Source organism: Ailuropoda melanoleuca, chromosome 8 (assembly GCF_002007445.2).
Source record: "Ailuropoda melanoleuca isolate Jingjing chromosome 8, ASM200744v2, whole genome shotgun sequence".
NCBI classification, from domain to species: Eukaryota; Metazoa; Chordata; class Mammalia; order Carnivora; family Ursidae; genus Ailuropoda; species Ailuropoda melanoleuca.
This window is the reverse complement of record NC_048225.1, coordinates 75,929,650-75,944,514: the sequence shown is the minus strand read 5'-3', so window position 1 is coordinate 75,944,514 and position 14,865 is coordinate 75,929,650. Positions and strand designations below refer to the sequence as shown.

General features: G+C 36.3%; 1 protein-coding gene and 2 non-coding genes across 11 annotated transcripts in view; all 3 read right to left on the bottom strand.

Annotated features, from left to right (window-relative positions):
- The window catches only part of DNM3 (dynamin 3), a 532,818-nt gene that overhangs the window by 426,688 nt on the left and 91,265 nt on the right, over nucleotides 1-14,865 (bottom strand). The gene's annotated exons all lie outside the window — the stretch shown is intronic.
- LOC117803659 lies at nucleotides 3,930-4,036 on the bottom strand. The gene has a single exon (XR_004627596.1). It is a non-coding gene; the product is annotated as a U6 spliceosomal RNA (small nuclear RNA).
- On the bottom strand, nucleotides 4,165-4,271 carry LOC117803657. Its single transcript, XR_004627594.1, has one exon. It is a non-coding gene; the product is annotated as a U6 spliceosomal RNA (small nuclear RNA).

Below are 14,865 nucleotides of genomic sequence, written 5' to 3'. Positions count from 1 at the left end.
ATCAGATATAAAATGTCACTGCCCCCAGAGGGAACTGAATTTCAACAGTGAGAATACTAAGCAGCAAAGTGATTTAAGAGCATTAAGGCTGACAGTCACTTTGCTATCTTAAGAAGATTTCAAGGAATAATATGTGGCACCCAGAAACCAAAAAAGGTTATGAAATGTATGAGAAGCAACAAAGTCCTTTGCTACTTCAGAAGGTCCCAGACCGTGTTCTGACAAGCACTACTTTCCCCCATGATTTGGGCGAAATAAAATGGTAAGTTTATTACCCAGAAGAGGAACTACGCAAGCTGGAAAAAAGAATCATAACCTAAAATTCTCAACAGGCTAAAGTCATCAGTGAAATTTAACAAAAGGAATTTATTATCATAATAAATATAAAGTCCTGCTCTTAAATCAGGAACACAAGTAGAATATCCAGGCAAGTACAAAAAAGAAAAGAGTTGGCAATCGTAGTGGATGGCAAGTTCAATATAAACCAATAATAGAACACCCCTACCAGAAACCAGTGTGATTTAAGACTACATTAAATGCAGTTTAGTGTCCAGAACATGAGGGGCAGCTGTCCCTCGAAATAATGTGCTGTGTAGACCACACAGGTATTCCATGCACAGTCTTGGAAACCATGTTTCAACGTGTTTACTGAAAAACGGGAATATATGAAAAAGGATAATGACCACAATAGTGAAGAAACTCAACCCCACATCTAAAACTTTCCTAAAGAAAATTAAAACAAAAGCCTAATAAGGATTCAATGCTTTTTATTCTGAACACATTTCTTTCAAAGCTGAACCTTCTGGACATCATGCATGGCTATTAGCATTCCTCTAGTTAAAACATTTTTAAATGAGGTAAGAAAAATGAAGATGCAGAAAGGGACTGTAAATAAAAAGAGTTGAGCACAGGGTACACTGAATGCTTCCCTAAGTTCTCATTTATTTAAAGCTCAGATAACTGGCTTCACTGAAAGTGCAAGATGATTTGCCTAAACTTCTAAAACCATAAATAATTATCATAATTGAAGGTGTGAATATGGCATATAATTATAAAGAGAAAAATAACAGTCAAGTTTGTGATCTGTAGATAATAGCAAATATTACATTCAGCTATGATATAATATTTGAAAGAAATACATCTTCAGGAACTAGGTATGAATATGAAAGCATAAATATGTTAATCCTCTAGATATTAGCATCTAATATAAACTAAATAAGCAGACTATCTCTTACCTGGCGATTTTTATTTATAGTTAAAATTTGAATGTTTTGAAGTCCTTCTCTCCAAAAAAGGACTATTTTTTAAAGATTTTATTTATTTATTTGACACAGAGAGAGAGAGAGAGAAGGAGCACAAGCAGGGGGAGCAGCAGAAGGAGAGGGAGAAGGAGACTCCCTGCTGAGCATGGGGCTCGATCCCAGGACCCCGGGATCATTACCTAAGCCAAAGGCAGACACTTAACCAACTGAGCCATCCAGGCACCCCCAAAAAAGGACTATTATTAAATGCCTAGAATCAACAGTCATTTCTTACCAAAAGCCATGATGTAATAGCTACTTCTACTAAAGAAGAGAATAAAACAAATTAAAAGAATAATGTTTTATTGACTATGTTGACTATAAAATCAGTGCTAATGATGATAAATACAAATTATAGCTCCCTAAGACAAAAGAACCATAATTTTAAAATGTAGATGTATTACTATTACAGTTGTAGAAACTCCTTTGCCTCCACAGCAGCAGCAAAGAAACAACCAAATAATTCTTTTGATAATTCACATTGTAAAATAACTCTCTTCAAAATAGCCAGTAAATTTACTAGTCTATCCATTTAACTTGCCTCTACTAAATTTCATGTCATTTTTGTGGAATACCCACTGCTAATGTACTTTGACCCACTAAAGTTTAGTTTATACTGGGTAGGCTCTCGCAAGATCTCAAATTCAGCATTCAGTGGAGATGGAGAAAGACCCATTAATTCATCCAAGGAGCAGTTACACAATTGTCTACCATTTTACAGGAGTTACACTTAGGTGCTTTTGGTTGCAACTATAATGGCCTCTGCCTTCAAGAAGCTTACTGATTAACTGGGTGATGGACATTAAGGAAGACAAATGATGCAATGAGCACTGGGTATTATATAAGACTGATGAATCACTGACCTCTACATCTGAAATAAATTATATGCTAATTAATTGAATTTAAATAAAAATAAATAAATAAAAAGAAGCTTACTGATTTCTAGATAAGACAGATAAACACCAAGTTATGGAACAAAGTGATGGGTGTTATTAGAGAAGTCTATGCGAAGTGCTATGGAACAGAAGGTAAGGCACAAACAATTAACAGAAGGAGGATGTTGGATAAGGCTTAGAGAAGAGGTGGCACCTGCCTGAAACCTTTTTCACAAGAGAACAGAAGTGCATCGGGAAAAGAGAATGACTAAAGAAATTTCAGACAGAAAGAATAGCCTGAGAAATGCCATGTTCACTGCTGACGAAATAGAGGGTTGAGTGAAAAACACACATACACACACACACACACACACACACACACACACACTCACACACACAAAATGAAACTAGAAAGATGAAACCAAACTTTGAAAGATTTGGGGAAAAAGAATAATATCCAGGAACCTAAGTAATCCTAAACCCAGATTGTATTTATATTTTAGGTAAAACAGCTGCCCACTGCCTTGTCAACATCTCTATCACTTGAGCTTGCATTGCAATAAGTCCTCCAGGTAGGATTCTTAAAATGTTTTCCTAACACATGGTATTTCCCTGCTCAGAAATCTACAATGGCACACTGTCTTTCACCACAAAATTCCAAACTGCTCTACCACGTTTTCAATATTCTCTCTAACCAGGCCTTACCCTGTACCAGCCAAACTAGTCTCATCACCAAAGTGGAAGAAGAGATCTGCTCACTGTCTCCTGTGTATCCCACTCTCAAGACCTAACCTCAAATCTGCCTCTCCACCTAGATCATCACCCAGTTTGCCCTCTATGTTTCTTAAGTTTACATCGCATCAGGGCCTCCACTCCACCTTCTCCAACTAGTCAAACCAACTTTGATCTCTCCTTTCCTTGAACTTCTGCATTGAAAGTCACAACTTCATAGCTTATCACTAAATTGTCAGTTCCATCCTGTGCCTCCCCAGTACAGGCACTATGGCTTTTACTTCAACCATATGCCCATCAAGCCTTGCAAGTACTGTGCAAACTGTACAAGATGTAGGTGGTAATGTATCAATAGACAAATAGTTTTAGTTGGCATGGGGAGCAGAGAACACAGTTTGGTTTGGGGGGGTTGTTTTTGTTTTGTTTGGTTTTGGTTTTTATTCATGGTGCATGGTATATTTTACTTACACTGCACTTTATAAATCAAACTTATGATGATTTTTTTTCAATTATGCTAGTCACCATACAGTACATCATTAGTTTTTGATGTAATGTTCCATGATTCATTGTTTGTGTATAACACCCAGGGCTCCGTGCGATTCATGCCCTCCTTAACACTCTTCACCGGGCTAGCCCATCCCCCCGCCCCCCTACCCTCTAAAACCATCAGTTTGTTTCCCAGAGTCCATAGTCTCTCATGGTTCATTTCCCCCTCTGTTTACCCCCCCCTTCATTTTTCCCTTCCTTCTCCTAACGGTCTCCCCTCTATTCCTTATGTTCCACAAATGAGTGAAATCATATAATTGTCTTTCTCTGCTTGACTTATTTCACTTAGCATAATCTCCTCCAGTCCCATCCATGTTGAGACAAATGTTGGGTAATCAATCTTTCTGATGGTTGAGTAATATTCCATTGTATTTATGGACCACATCTTCTTTATCCATTCGTCTGTTGAAGGGCATCTCTGCTCCTTCCAAGTTTGGCTATTGTGGACAATGCTGCTATGAACATTGGGGTGCATAAAAATATGGAACACTTCACGAATTTGTGTGTCATCCTTGCTCAGAAGCCATGCTAATCTTCTCTGTATCATTCCAATTTTAGTATATGTGCTGCCAAAGCAGGCACAGATAACACAGTTTTTAATTTTTTAAAAAGCATGAAAATCTTGGGGCATCTGGGTGGCTCAGTTGGTTAAGCATCCAACTGTNAGTTTGGCTATTGTGGACAATGCTGCTATGAACATTGGGGTGCATAAAAATATGGAATACTTCACGAATTTGTGTGTCATCCTTGCTCAGAAGCCATGCTAATCTTCTCTGTATCGTTCCAATTTTAGTATATGTGCTGCCAAAGCAGGCACAGATAACACGGTTTTTTAATTTTTTAAAAAGCATGAAAATCTTGGGGCATCTGGGTGGCTCAGTTGGTTAAGCATCCAACTGTTGATTTCAGTCCAGGTCATGATCTTAGGGTTGTAGGATCAAGCCCAACATCAGGCTCCATGCTGGACAGGGAGCCTGCTTAAGATTCTCTCTCTCTCTCTGTCCCTCCCCCTGCTCTAAAAAATAAAGTAAAATAAAATAAACTAAATAAAATAAAAAGCATGAAACTCTTGATTCTTATATATTAAATCTTAAAGCATATCAAATTTTTAATTATTTTAATATCATCATTCTAGTCAAACATAATTATCCTTGTATGGTACAACATGAAAAGAGAGACCTTTCTGAGTAAAGAAAGCACAACCCAGCAATGAAAGATTTAAAGAAGACTTTGGGAAGCTACTACATAGGGATTCACAATGTCAGCTTATACTACTATGTGTAGGACACTACATATATGTCAAAGAAGAGAAAAACCAAAGACCAAATATGTTATATACTGGCCAAGTCTATACAATAAATAAGCAATACCAATTAGTTACACTGAGTTTTGCTGCCTGAGCAGAAAATCTGCCTCTTCAGAAATATATTTCTTCACAAATAAATTAAAACTTTAGAGCATGAGAATGCTTTTGCCAAACATAAGCACACTGCAGGGAAAGAAAAGCCATGTAGATGACAAATCAGGCTTTTATAATGCAAAGTACTACATGTAAAATATTTCAAAGTCTGGTTTCTATTTTAATACTCTGCCACTTGTTAACCAAGTAGGCACAAAGTCCTACATTTATCAAAGAGGTCAGGATATGAGATTTGCAGTATTTCCCTGCCTTGAGATCAAAATGTGGGTTTTATCAAAGTTACCATCATGTTTTAAGTAGAACAGGAGGGAACATCAGTCACCAGGATCATTACAACTGATAAAGCAACCACCAAGTCTCATTATCTGAACTAAGGACTCAGCAAATATGAAGTTAGTAGAGTTTACAATACCTTAAAAAGAACTTAATCCTAGGAGAACGTGTATGTGATTAATACATTGAGTTTATTTTCTAACACCTTTGGGAAACAGGGAGCACCAAAATTAAAGCATGAGCAGGATGTCATGGCACATCTCATTCCCCACCCCCAAAATAAGCGCAGTTTCTGCATATAACTAAGCCACAACTTCAGAGCAATTAGATAGATGGACAAATGGTATTTTTAACAGCTTTAATGGGGTGTAATTGATATACAATTGTATTACTCAGGGTTTTCCAGCAAAAAAGAAACTAGTAGGGTGGGTGGATGGATGGATGGATAGATGGATGGATGGACAGATATAAAGATATAAAGATATTTATGCATATAAACACACATATAGAAAGAGATTTATTATGAGGGATTGTTTCACATGATTATGGAGGCTGAGAAGTCCCTCAATCTGCCACCTACAATCTGAAGACCCAGGAAAACCAGTAACGTAATTCCAGTTGAGTCTGAAAAACCACGGAGGAGAGGGTAGCAGGTAACTGATAGTGTAAATCCCCACCTGAAGCCGAAGGCTTGAAAACCAGAGGCACCAATATCCAAGGGCAAAAGACAGATGTTTTAGCTGAAGCAGAGAAGGCAACTCCACCCTTCCTCTGCAATTCATTCATTTGTTCATTCATTCATTTAAATTCAGGCCCTCAACAGGCTGGATGATGCCCACAAGCACTAGTAAGGGTGATTTTCTTTACTCAGTCTTTCAATTCAAATGCTAATCTCTTCTGAAGACACTCTCATAGACACACCCTAAAATAATGTTTTACCAGTTCTCTAGGTATTCCTTAGCACATAAAATTGACTACCACAACAATAAATTACACATACTTAAAACATACAGTGTGATGTTTTGACACATGTATATCCCTGTGAAACTATCACTATGATCAAGAACAGATCCGTCACAACCCAGAAGTTCCCTCATGCCACTATGTAACCCTTTCCTCCTGCCACTCTTCCCCTTCCCTCCAAAAACACTGATGTGCTTTCTGCCACTACGGATCAGTTTCCATTTTCTAGAAATTTAAATGAATTTGATATGTATTCCTTTTATCTGGCTTTTTTCACTCTGCATAATTATTTTGAGATTCATCCATGTCGCTGAGTACATCAATTGTTCATGCCTTTTATAACTGAGCTGTATTCCATTGAATGAATGTTCCACAATTTGTTTATTCATTCATCCACTCATGACCATATGCGCTGTTTCCAGTTTTTGATTATTTGTGCACAAGTCTTTGGGAAGACAAATGCACCAACTTCTCTTGGGTAAATGCTTAAGAGTAGATTGGCTAGTTATATGGTAGGTGTATGTTCAATATTTTAAGAAAGTTCCCAACTGTTTTCCAAGGTGGTGTACAATTTTACATTAGACATCAACGGCATCTGAGCATTATATTTCTTCTACATCCAGTCAACACTTTGTAAGCCAATCTTTTTAATTTTAGGCCTTCTAATAGGTATATTAATTATCATGTTACGGTTTTAATTTGCACATCTCTAATGACGAAAGATGTTGAGCTTATTTTCATGTACTTAATTGCCATCCCTCCTTATTCCTGTACTGGCAGTCCCACTCTCCCTTTCCCACCTTTAGTAAACTACTGATCTTTGTCCCTGGATGGAGAGCCCATATCTAACATTTCTATTCACACGTTCACACAGGGAAAAGTACTATGAGGTAATGTGCTTCCATTGCTGGTACAATTAGCAATATTTTGCTGAAAATATTTAAAATACATTCATTTAAATAAAAATTTAAAATATAAATAAAGTATATTCTATAATTTCCCATATTTATAACATTGTATGAATGGCACAGCTATTTATTTCATGAAATCAGTAAATTCTTGAGGTTTCCCTATAATTAAAAAAATAACATGACTTAGTTTTTAGTAACTTTTATGCTTTTCCCTTATGAAAAATATCATAATAGATAAGAATATTCTCTTCAATATAAAAACAGAAAAGTCTGAGATAGCTATATTTTCAGCTCCTAGACAATATACCTAAACAAATTACATAATGGAGGAAGTCACATAAGACTGCATTTTTTGCAGAGCTCTTTAAATGCCTGAATACTAGGAAGTAGAATAGTTTTCATAATTTAGTTGTAGTTTACAAATCTTGACCTTAGTGCTTCCTCTATCTGGATTCTGTTTTAACCACAAGAGTCACTTAGTGTTTTGGTTAGAGTATCATTTAGGAATTTGGCTCCTTCAGGAAACTCATCTGTTTGAGGAAGTATGTTAACAGGGGTTCCAGCAGAACCAGTATAAGTAGTAGCTGTTTCCCTTGGCAGCACTTCTTTCAATTACCCGTGTTATCAGTGAAGAGCTGCTTTCCTTTTTCTTTCTAAAAGCAATCAGATCAGTGAGAAGCTCATTCAGATGTGAGCCTATATTGCATTTCATTTTCAACTTAGCATTAGCCATTTGGCAGTCTATTATATTCCCTTCCATGCCCAAACACCAGAACTCTAAAAAATAAAAATGACAGTCTGACTTAGGCACTCGAGTTAAGACATATCACGGTTCTTAACCCAGCTCATTCTTAAAACATCTCCGTATTAACTTCTCTTACTTTCCTTATCCATTATAAATTAGTACCTTCATTAAAAATTTAATGAGACTGCTTAAATTGTCAGGTCTTAAGCAATTTACCAATAAAAATGTGCTTGTATAATGCATTAACACTTTTCAAAGTGTCTTCAAGGGCATTATTTTATTTCTCTAAAATGTTGTATTTGTTTCATCAGCTGTCAACAGATTGGAATGCTGTCTGTTCACTATAAATAGAATGTTTTAAAGATTAGAAATAATTTATAAAGAACTCTGAACTTACTGAAGATGGAATTACGTCAAGGTGCTAACTCTGGGTAGAAGCAGAACTGTAGGCACCTAGGTGGTATGGTTTTAAGAGCTTGAAAAAGACTCTATAGATTAAAAATAAACAAATAAAAACTATCCCCAGCCCCACAGAAAACTCCACTAATAGAGATTAATTTCTGTAAGGCTTCTCATTTTTTTTTTTTTTTGTTAAAGTGCAAAGGCCCTTGGGATATTAACACTTCAAACTGTATCAGTTACTTGTATCTGAGTGTAAGTGAACTTATTAGATGCTCTTGGAAAGGCTCTCGAGGTATTAAGAGTACATGAAAATGCAGGGGCCTGGGAGAGATGAGACAGCACATAGAGTAAAAATGAATATAGATATGTAGGTTGGGGCCAAAGGAAACAAATTTAATTTACTTAACTACTTCTTATCTTACAGAAACCCTAAAAATTCTACACAAATACTAAGGAAAGTTATTGTTATTAATATACCTGAAATTATTATTGATAATCTTTTGAAAGTAAAGTCAAATAAAAGGGTTCATGATTTACTGTGAAATACTGATTTTTCTCATCCTGTTATTATGAAATTAAAAACATTTAAACTATGAGTAATGCTTTTGAAAAATATCTAAGCCCAGTCAAATTAGAAGCCTTGCTGGGTAATACACATCCTTTCCTTAACATGCATACACACAAAGCCTGCTGGAAGAATTAACCTAAGGACAGTATAGTAGACACACACACACACACACACACACACACACACACTCACACACATGTCCTTCAGATCATAATCTAATGAAGGTCATGATAAAGCACAACGAGAAAAAATGAAGCCTCAGTCCAAATGCAGCCACCTGATCAACAGGAAACACAAACCCCCCTGCCCAGGTCTACCTCCATGCTGTCATCCGAGTAACAAACAGCTGTTGTCTCACTTCTGATAAATGTCACTGCATGGTGATCTCACCACTGCCACCAAATGAAACGGAAACATAAGGGACACTTCACCAAACTGCATAATAGTGAGCATATCTACACACATACTTACCACAACTTCACAAATACCTTATCATCCAGCCAAAAGCAAGTCAGCAGGGAAAGGATGCTTATCAATTATCATTAGCTAAGCACAGCTCCATTGGTCTCCCTCAATTCTATGGAAATATACAGGCATCAGTAGCCTACACAAGATGGCTCTTATGAAGTCTGAATGGCTATCCACTGGCTTCTTCAGTTACCCAATAACCCCTTCATTGGTTATTTAGTTGGGGTCATTTAATTTTAACTTAAAATTATAGATCTGAATGCATGCTTCTGTAATGTGTTTACACCTTTAAAGAACTCTCCTTGTGAGGTTCTCAGACTTGGCATCATCTAACATTTAACTCCTACCAGTTAGAATAATTGAAGCAAGGACACTTATTTTAGGTACATGAATAATCTTTACAATCAGAAAATGGCCTCATGAACTAACTTCACTGTCCTTATGATCCCTACCATTACTCCTTCTAAGACCAACATTGAGTTGTTTTTTTGTTTGTTTGTTTGTTTGGGGGTTTTTTTGCAACAGCCAAGAGCTGACGAGGGAAGCAAAGGTAAGCACCAATAAACAGTTCTTATAAAATTCTTCCTAAGACTCTTCTTAGAAGAGGTCATACTAATGGTAACCACTAATATGGTGACATTGTCATATCAGTAGTAACTATCTGCAATGTCATTAGCAGGTGGGTTTTAAGGTTGAGCTCTAAATGCAATAACTACAAACCCAAGTCCTGTTAACTCATCTAACTTGTAACCAGGTAGCTTCCCTCTGTTACATAAAAATGTCTGAATTTCACATCCCTATAGTAGCTAAAAGGCACCATCAAGATTTTAACAAATCTGGTGGTTTTAACTTGAACAAAAAGTGTCTCACCCATCTGGTATTCTGTATTTCTTTGGTAGCTTCTATAAGTGGGAGACATTACAAAAAAAAGAGAGATGTGAAAGAAACAGTTTGAGATAAACTCTTTATCTGGAAGTATAATTGTAAGGTTTTTTTCATCACCTCAGAGCCATAAACCAATGCCAAAAACTGACCCTGGAAATGTTTTCATGAGCAGTGAAATCCAATGTGATTTCAATGTTGATCATTAACAATCAGAGTAAAAGGTTAACTGACTCCTACCTCCACTCCCAGTCATAACAAAGTATCAGGAATCAGATTTACCCTCCCACCTTAAAAAATTAGAAAATAGGACCCAATATATAAAAGAACAGTGTTCCTACACTGAACAACAGGCAATGCAAGACAGTAATTCCTGAGAGAAGGGAAAACAACAAGGTGAGTACTTCAATAGTTCCAGCTCGCTGCCTCGAGAAAATATCAATACCACAGCATAGGAAGGCAGAATCCATACAAATCTCAACAGCCTCACTAAGATGAAGGGACAGAATTCAGAGTTCAAGGAAGCCAAGGCAGGTAGAATTTACTATAGCAATACTCTTCAAGTATTGAAGAAAAGGGAGCTGCACACAGATAAAGTTCCAGAGACTAGTGAATGCATATGAGGACACTACCAAGGCTGGGAGAAAGAACCACAGAAAGGAGTACGAGGAACAATGTCAGCTCACAACAGGTGTGGAATAGTTGGTGTTCCAATAAGGCAGAACGGAAATACTTACTCATACCTGAGACTTCACGTAGAATCAATAAAGAAGTCAAATTTGCCCTTGACTAAAGGCTGCTCTGGAGCCATCCCAATAAACTTTAAAAGCAAGCCTCAAAGAGATCAAACTGATGCCTATTAATTTATTGCATATCAGAACAAAGCCCAAAATTATTAAAACAAAATCCAGCACAACATAAAATTCACAATGGCCAGTATTCAGTTACTGTAGGAGCCATAACAGGATGAAAGTCATTCAGCAGGAATACACACAAAAATTACAAAGAGGATGGAATTAGCAGATGGGAATTTTTTAACACATGGCAAATTTTATAAGTTATATATTTATAGTAAATCAATATAACATGTCATGATTTAATTAAAGCATAATCATTTAGTGATCACTTTGATACATTTTATTTTTTAATTCTTCTTTTAAATTAAAGTGTAGTTGATGCACAGTGTTACTTTTCCCCTGCAGAGTATCCTCCAGGACCAGCCTCTGAACATTCACCTTCATTACTCTCATTCATTTGGTGGTTGAAGTATGTATACTTCCCTCAGTGTGATCATTCCTTCATATCACTCCCACGGTTTAACCCTCTCCTATCATACTATCCAGGAATTATTTATGGGTGTGGCTATTCTTACCTATTGGACACTCAGCATCACTCCTTTAATGTAGGGACTGTGTCTCATATATATCTTTGTACACCTTTCAGTAATCTTTTCATATGAGAAAAAAGGCACTCAATAAACTGTCCAGTAAGTATTCCTTACATATGTACTTTCCCGAATACCCAATTTTAAAAATCTCAATAGCATAAACACAAAATAATTAAAAGATTTATTTAAAAGGCTAGCAATACTTTAGACAATGAACAATTTAGGCAACATCTCAAGATCACACCTACCGTGCCAATCAAAATACACCTGCAATATATTTAAGTATGTTGATGTTTATTCTGAATCCTGTACTTAAACGTGGTCAAGGAAAAGCCTACATGAGCCTAATATGAACACTGGTAGACATGTACACAGAAAACTAGAAAAATGAAACGTTAAGACACTGATGAAGAGTCAGATATATCATGTACATGTCAAGAAAAAGAGTTTGATGAGGAATAAGAAGAACAAGAGTAAATGGATATTCAAAATGGAAATCACAGTTGACATGCCTTAGGTTCAAGACCCTCCAAAGATAGAGACTCAAATTACTTTTGACATGCCTTACAGAGGTATGTGCTTCTAAGCCCTAATACTTAAAGTATTGTATGACCCCAAATTCCTATATAATGGAACAATAAAAAGTGAAGTTCAGTGAGAGAGGCAATTCCATCTATATAGTCTCTGTTATGTATGTAGAGGTTTTAAAAAAAAAAAAGTCTCTTTAAATATTAGCCAAAGTAATAGTAACAGGAAGACAGTTGAAGGAACATGGTGCAGAGGACACATACTGGCAACTTCTCCGTTGTGTCACACACTTGTAGGCATTTAAAATCTATTTAAAAGATGAATGAATGCAAAGCATGAAGATAAAAATTTACCAAACAAATACACTTTGGGAAAATAATGAGAAGAAATTCCAACAGGCTTGGAGGATATTGTTCATATTAAACTAACACAATCACTTTAAAAGAACTTAATGTGAATTTAACTCACTTTGCAAAACAAACACCTAGGTTACTACAAAACTATCTTGTAAACCAGCAGAGTAGCTCAATAATGGTCCACTCTATGCTGTTCAGACAACAGAACAACCAATTTCTTAAATTTGTAAGCTGTATCATTCAACAGATGATATAACGCATCCTGTCCTGCTGCTCAAGTGACCACTGAAATGAATGTTTCACAGAAAGCAGGGCATCTGTGGCAGTGGGGAAGATTACACATGACCCACAGAGGAGGAGAAGGCAAAGAAAATGATTTCCAGACTACTACGATTCATCCAACAAATGCAAATACAGGGGACATCTGTGATCTACAATTTCTATTGTTAGAAGCCCACGTGGAAACAATGAGAGTAGGAAGGAGTAACGATGTAAAATAAGTTTATTCATTTTCTTACAATAAAAATCACACTTCCCCCTCTTAGATTTAAACAGATATTAACAACTATTCAGCTTATCTTTTAGTCTTCTTCAGTATCAATTATTTCCAGACAACCCATTTTTTATAACTGGGAGAACAAAGTCTTATAGAAGGAAAGAGAAGTGCCAAAATGAAGAAACTTGTTATCACCCTTCCATTCAGCCTCTTTAAGCAGACATAATTCTGGAAGACATTAGATGGAGCAAAAGGTCAGATAACTATAATTTTTGGCTTGGAAACTTGAGGCCAATAAAAACCTCAATGCCCTCTTTTAAAATAGAATAGATGGGATGCCTGGGTGGCTCAATCAGTTAAGCATCCGACTCTTGATCTCAGCTCAGCTCATGATCTCAGGGTTGTAAACTCAAGCCCTGCACTGGGCTCCACACTGGGTGTGGAGGCTACTTAAAATCAATCAATTAATTAATTAATTAAAATAAAGACAAACGGACCTTAAAAACAACAAATTATTGCCTAATTAAAAGTCATCTTAACCTCACAAATGGGAATGGAATTCTACTGAAATATATATTTCTTCATTTCCTTTCAAGAGAAACATAATGCCTTTAATTTAGTCATTTCCTTCCTAAATGGAAATAAATGTGGCATTAAAAAGGGCAGCCACCTACTTGTGAAGAAATAAAAGTTAAGTCACGTTTGCTTACAATAGCTCTTGGACTTTTCTCAAAATTTTGAGAGTTGAGCAAAAATTGCTGTGGACTTTGTAAATGGAAAATAAATAACTAAGAAACTAGAAATTCTAAGTTCTATCAATCAATGGGTAGCCAATATTTAAGCTAAGAAAAAAGAACAACAAAAGGAAAATGGTAAAAATACCAGTTTTAGAGTACTGTCAACAAAAAGAAGTCGGGGGAAGAAAAATGAATATAACCAGTAACTGAAAGTAGGATCCCAATAACCAAGCATTAAATGAAGACAAGTTAGATTTCTTGAGTTATACAAGTACTAAAAGAGCAGTGACCTGAAAAACACAACCAAACCAGATTTAAAGTAGGTCTGGATGAAAGCGCACAAACTACCTTTTTTCCCCTCAAAAATAAGGTTTATAAGAATCCCAAAAGAGAGTCATTTGACCTCTCCATGAAACAGATTATAAATGTGGGAACATCTGGACAAAGTGTTACCTTAATACATGTATACAGTCTCTACATTTCTATCCATTTAACAAGAATACTATTCTACCTAGGACCTTTGGGAGTTCCTTTATTTATTACATTGTGTCCCATAGTCACAGAATAATAACCCAAAGCACCCCCCAGAAAAATGAATCCCTTTAATCCCTTTTTTTTTATTTTAATGTTTTTTTATTATATTATGTTAGTCACCATACAGTACATCTCCGGTTTCCAATGTAAAGTTCGATGATTCATTAGTTGCGTCCCTTTAATCCCTTCTATGCCAGTGATGCTCAAACTTCTTAGAAAACCCAACATCCCCATTGTCCAATACCACAACAAATATATTCTAATGTATTTTTGATAGTTATATTTTCCAGAATTAAAATGCTGTGCTTGATAACCATGTGACATTCCAAGGGGTCAACGGGACTTCCTGGGCTTTTCAGAAATCAGGGAAGACCCCAGTTCTAAGGGATGAGTGGACGCGCACTTGCTGTTACAGATATTTCATGTGGATGTGTTTTTTTTTTTTCTCTCTACATTTATGCCTGGAAGGTAAGTCAGTTATGCAACAACAAAATTAGATGTTATTAGAATCTCAACCTCTGAGAAGTCTATGAAAATCCTCAGATACACATATATCAGAGATATTACCTTGTACACCTTAAGCTTACACAGTGTTGTACATCAATTATATTAAAATAAAGCTGGAAAGAAAATATCCTCAGGCTCTTCAAATACCAGGGCCAAATGTGCTGGTGTCCGAGCTGGACGCCCTGACAGCTGGAGAATACAGGTCAGAATTCCATAAGTGAGTGCCTGTGATGT